Source organism: Mustela nivalis (genome assembly GCF_964662115.1).
Source record: "Mustela nivalis genome assembly, chromosome: 8".
Classification (NCBI taxonomy): domain Eukaryota; kingdom Metazoa; phylum Chordata; class Mammalia; order Carnivora; family Mustelidae; genus Mustela; species Mustela nivalis.
The window spans coordinates 24094993-24100992 of NC_139027.1; the positions used below are offsets into that span (position 1 = coordinate 24094993).

Genomic DNA, 6000 nt, shown 5'->3' on the forward strand with positions numbered 1-6000 from the left:
GGACTTTCTAGTAGCTGTAATGTTATGAAATGTTCTGTTTCTGGAACAGAGAATGTGGGTTATGTACCCTAACGGATATTGCTGGGCAGAAAATGAAATAGCAGCCCACTGAATATATTATTCCTTTCAGTTAAATTGGGTTCATCGTGTGCAAACATAAAAAAAAAAATGGACTTTGCCTTTGCATGGAAAGTATATACTTCCCATCTCTAAAGTTCTCCAGTAGGTGTCATTTAACCACAGAGGAAGCCTAGAAAGTTCCTGAGTAGACTGGTGATGTATTCTGAGGACAAGATGGAACGTTCTTTCTGGGTTCTAGATCATTTGGCATGATCTTGGATTTTAGGGCACGGGTTTTTTTTTTTCTTTTTCCCCCACCCATCAAAAGAAAATATACTTTCTACTTAGCTAATTCCAGCTCCTTCTTAAGCAAATTAGGGGGCTTTAGGACACTGGAGCCTGTTATCTATAATCCAGGTCTTACAAGCTGCTATTTCTGACCTATTCTCCCTGGGTAGCCCAGGCTCCAGACGGCTCACCTCCCAAAGGCAGGAACCAGAGCAGGAACCAGGCAGGCCCTGCGGGTTTAGGGCCTTTTCTCTTTTTTAAGATTCTTTGGAAGTTGTTACCACATTTAGATAATCCATTCCTTTGAAAACAGAGGAGATAGAGACAGGGAAGGGACAGAGCACCCTGATGGAGAGGGGCAGGGAGACAGAAATACAGACAGCCTGTGGGTCGGTGGAGATGGAGATCCTGAGGAAGAACAGGAGAGCAAGAACCTGCTAGGGAAAGTCATTCTCATGCAAGCCCTGCATCTTGTGGTGTTGAATCAGAGCCCGAACATCTCTGGCTCTCTTACCTCTCAGATGTGAGCACTCAGGTGTCCAATGGCAGAGACACCCTTCCTGTCCTGGGGACCGCTCTGAAATCCCCACCTATGACAACTGGTCCATACGGTGAGATCCAGGGCACGGCTCTGGCCACAGCCCAGGGGTGCCAGCAGTTGGAGCTTGGGCATCCCCGTGTGCACCTGGCATTTCTGGGCATCTCAGGCCTGGGGAGTCCACAGAGGCGATAGGGCAGAGTGTGGGACTGGGAGCCTGGTGCTGGCTCTGCCCGTGGCTGCTTCCCACCGCGGTGTGGGGATGGCAGGGGAGGAGAGAGGGTCAGTAGCACCAGCAGCCAAGCACTCTAAGGGAGAGACTCCTTTGGCCAAGCCAGCTCCAGGACTTAGGACAATGGTGTCTCCCAAGAAGGCGCAGGCCAAGTTGCTTGCTCAGAGCCTTTTCTGGAATCAAGTGGATTTCAGACCCCGTTAGATGTGGTCATGCTTTTGGGGACAGGGACAAGGCATGGGCTCAGTGGGAAACGAAAATCTTTCGAGAGTATCTTCTGGATTAAGTATGTCGAAGAGCACCATGAAAGAAAATGCATGTGTGTGTGAGAAGGTGAGTGAGGCAGAGAGAAGCAGGCTGAGAGGGGTTTAGGCCTCTGAGATTTCCCATGCCCCTTCCTTCATTCTTTCTCATTCCACCCTTAAAAAAAAAAAAACCAAGAAGGCCGGAGCATGTGAGAAGGGCTTCAATAGGCAGAGCAGACTGGAGAAAGGGGAGCAAAGGGTCTAGGAACCTGCCTGCTAGGGGTATGAAAAGGCCCTGGTGGGGGCAGGCCAGGAGAGTGAGGGGCGGTGCCTGCAGACCCTCGGTTTGAGCCAGGAGGAGATGCTGCCCCAGGAAGCCTCCACCTGCCCTGGGCTAGGTGTCAGAACAGGCGAGGCCCCAAGGGAGTTGGGATGGGGTGGGTGGGGTAGGGGGGGAAAGCCTGTACCCATCTGGAGAAAGTGACTTGGTTCCAGGAAGAACACAGTGTTTGTAGACAATATCAGGCAGACAGCAGGGCTCAGTATGGCCTCGGAGTTGAAGGGATGTACCCGCGGTGGCCGGCAGTCCAGAATCCTGGGAGCCAGCCCGTCCTGAAAGCCTCTGCCCAGAGTTTCTCCCCAAGGTAAGGCCATCTAAAAGTTTCTTTAGAACTTAAGAGGATGCTGGGCATTTGGGAGATGGAACATAACAATGTAGGTTACTGGTTGGAAGCCACTTCTGGGTAAGGATTAGACTGGGGACAAGATGTGATGTTTGGTGAGGAGAACCAAGGCAACGGTCCTAGGACCTCCCCGGTGCCCAGCAGTGATCCAGATGGGGGTCACTGGCTGTGTCTCCGGAAGCAGGTGTGTGGTTACTCCCGATGGAGACGGCCCTCGGGGGCTTCGCCTCCAATCTTGGAGCTGTGGGAGATCCTGGTCAGGCCTGATCAACAGTTATGGGGGGCCAGCCAGCAGGGCTGACCCAGCCGGGGATCGGAAGGCAGAGTATCGCCCAAGGGACCATCGTTTCAGAGAGAAATGAACCAAAGGTCCTGGCCACTCTCAGTTTTTAATGTCCCTCATGGCTATTGAGCAGAGTGAGAATGTGAATCCCAGAGCGCAGGGGCCGAGAGGCAGCCCCTCCCGTGTCACTCCACACTCGGTACAGGACACAGAGCATCCTCCCTACGACTCCAGCAGAGGCGGCCGCAGTGGCACTAGCATTCATTGCCACACCCCTATACCAGCTCTTAAAAACTGGCATTTGTTTATTAGCTCATTAGATGGCCTCTGAGCAGGACCAGACAACCTGTAGCTGCTTTTCAGCAGGAAGGGCTCTGCTCCCAAGGAGCTGGAAGACCCCCTTTAGGATCACCTTGTTCAACTAACTTACTTATTAAAATGACGAAATCAGGTCTGGCCATGCTCTTCTGGTTGCTTATTGGGGGAACCAGCTTTGCAGACTGGTGGGCGTGCACAGCCTTTCCATTAGATCACAGAATTCTTTCTTCAAAATGGTTCGTGCAAAGCAAAAAGCAGTGCATGGTAGAGAACAGTCCCCTGAGAATTCAAGGACCAAGACAGAAGCCAGCTGGAACCCAGGATGGGGGGACCTGAAGCCTGGCGTTGGGGACGGGAAGCGCAGGCCTGCTCAGTTTGACCAGTTTCTCTGTTTTGGCCCTTTTCAGAACCTTCCTAGGAGAATCTGCATCAGAGGGAGGGGACTGTAGGAGGCACAAACACCTGTGGGGGGGTTCGACTCTCATCTGGTGCATATGGAGTCCTCCTGAAGCTATCACCCAGCAAAAACAGAAAAGAAAGAAAATGGAGAGAAGGAAGAAAAGAAAGAAAGGGTTTCGTTCTAGCCGGGGCAGGTGAGTGGGACAGTTGGAACCATTCAAGGAGATCAGCTGAATCACTCTGTTTATGCCACCTGGGGGTCAGTGAAGTTTGATTTCTATCCCAGGACAAGTCATAGCCCCACTGTAACCACAGAGGGAAAATGTCTGCACTTACTCTAGTCTGGTTAGCTTGGGTTCAAGTCAAATAGCGAGAGCTATCTCCCTAAGCACAGAATCACATCTCTAGGAGGACCTGGCCTGAGCAGCCCAAGAGGCACAGGCATCGACCGTCCACAGCTCTAGGGTCAGTGGAGCCACCTTGATCTCTGACGCGGTGATCAGTGTTGTGGTTAACCCAGATTTCTCAACTTTGTTCCTGTAATTTTTTTTTTAAAGATTTTATTTATTTATTTGACAGAGAGAGATCACAGTAGACAGAGAGGCAGGCAGAGAGAGAGAGAGAGAGAGGGAAGCAGGCTCCCTGCTGAGCAGAGAGCCCGATGCGGGACTCGATCCCAGGACCCTGAGATCATGACCTGAGCCGAAGGCAGCGGCTTAACCACTGAGCCACCCAGGCACCCTGTTCCTGTAATTTTGAAGCTAGATCATTTGAAAACAAAAGGCAAGCCCTGAGCCCCTTTCCTTCCTTCAGCAAATATGAAACATGTACTACGTGTCAGAAATTGAACATGGGTGAACAAGGAGACAGGATTCCTCCCTTTGGGGTGTCCCTTATGGTCAGTGTAGCCCTTGAGGTTGGGACGTGGAGCACAAAAGCTAAGGTGACTTGCTGTGAGCGGACATAGGCCAAGCGTGAATGATCTTCTCTTATCAAGGCAACTCATCCTTTGCTCTAGCGTTCCTTCAAGCCTAACATTGGACCCTTTGGGCCAGAAGTCCTGAGTTTTTGGAGCTTCTGCAGACACCTCTCTGGAGGGTAGACGTAGAATCTACATAATTAAGACGCTCTTTGGGGGAATTCATTTGCTCACTGAAGTTTGGACCACTACCTTGGTCCAAAGCCCAGAGAGGTCACCGCGCACATCCTACCTGCTTCCTAACGGGTGTATCTGATGTCAGCGGTATTCCCGCGGGAGCCAGGGGACGGCTGGCCAGGTACCCCACACTCAGCAGCAGCAGCTTTGTAGGAGGGAAAGTGGCCGTGGTCGACGAGGGTCGCGTCTCCAGGGAACATGCAGACCGGCAATGTTGGTAGAGTCCGGAGTCCGGGTTTCTTCCCGCAGTAGGCTCCTCCTTATATGTGCTCATCGGGGAGTGTCCCACCTTGGTTAAACAATGACTCTTGGACAAGGGAGGGTACTGTGTGCCACTTAACCATCTTCCAGTCCCCTCCTAGTCTCAGCTCACTTCCTGGAGCCCCTAGCGGAGTGGCTGATGTCTTGGTTGCCTGCGCTGTAGTTTTTTTCATTGTTTCCAAGTGTTTACACTGGGAATCAGGAACAGCGAATGTGTGCTTCTACAGACGCCTTCTCAGAGCCTTCTCGGTCAGGGAAGGGTGGTGGCCAGGTGTTGCGTATCAAGAGGAGCCCCTCCAAGTAAATCACATCACATGGGCCTTCTGCTGGAGAGAACATCTACTTTCAGCAAACAGGTCGAGGAACACATTAACCCTTGGGCTTGGTGAGCCCCCCTAGTGGGGGGCAAGGTCCACATCCTCGCCCCCTTAATGGATCTGGGAGAAAGAGAGGAGAACACCGCACCCCTGCCCCACTCTCCCCCTCAACAGCAGGGCTCACCCTGTGTTCCAGGTGAGAATGATAAAATAGGGAAAGCAAGAAGAAAAATGTGGAAATCACCAGGAACTGATGTAACTGGATCCATCCTCGCTGGGATAGCGGGAAAAGATGAATCTGGAACACGGAAGGAAGAATTGCAGTGCGCGCCAAGTGTGGCTGAGACGGGGCCCCAGGGAGGCCACCAGGTGGAGAGGAGGGGTCCCTCAGCCATTGGAAGGGGGTTCTTACTCCTCTTCCCCAGTTCCTCCCTGTCTGACTTGCGCCAGTCCCTTCGCCTCCGAGTCATGGTTGACTGTGTGGTAGGAGGGTTATGAGGCTTGCCTGGTCTTCCCTCCTATTATTTATTGACTGGAACTCCTGCACACCAGGGGACACATGCTGCTGGAACTTTCACTGTAAATACAGTCAGCAATACACACACTGTTGTGTGAATATAATTAATGAATAAGTAGACCTCTCTTGGTGGTGTGCGATTCTACTAAAAAGGCAGGCAATGCAAAACATTCAAAAGCCAGAGTTTCAGAAAAACATGGTGTGAAAATGCTTTAGAAGGTCCTACGTCCTAGTGTCTTGAGACGTCCGTGTATCTTGAGAGTCCCTAAAGAAAACTCACGGGGAGTTTTTCTGCTTACTGATGATGATTTTGTCTTCTCCTATGTCATCAGTTTTTTTTTTTTTCTCCTTAGAGCAGGAACTGTTGCTCCAGAGCAAGATTTGGGGTACTGAGTTAAAAGGGGGAAATTTTATTACTGAGGTAAAAGGGGGAACTGTCTCAGGATGCCTGGGTTGGTTAAGCGTCTGCCTTCGGCTCAGGGCATGATCTGAGGGTCCTGGGATGGAGCCCCACATCCGGGTCCCTGCTCATCCGGGAGCCTCCTTCTCCTCCCCCTGCTTATGCTCTTTCTGACAAATAAATAAAAATCTTTTTAAAAAGTCAGAGGGACTGTCTCCCAAAGGTGTGCTCTTGGTGCCAGGAGTCACACAAGTCACTGTGGATGAAGTGGGGGCCTCTGGAAGGACTCGTTTCCAATCCAAG

The 6000-nt window shown here is 51.4% G+C and overlaps 1 protein-coding gene across 2 annotated transcripts in view; it reads right to left on the reverse strand.

Moving 5' to 3' along the window:
• The window catches only part of CAPN13 (calpain 13), an 80566-nt gene extending 76126 nt beyond the window's left edge, over nucleotides 1-4440 (reverse strand). For both annotated transcript variants that reach the window (XM_082745260.1, XM_082745261.1), the window contains exon 1: nucleotides 4258-4440. The gene's annotated coding sequence lies outside the window, so the exon portion shown is untranslated. The remainder of the gene's footprint in view (nucleotides 1-4257) is intronic.
• Nucleotides 4441-6000: the final 1560 nt, after the last annotated feature.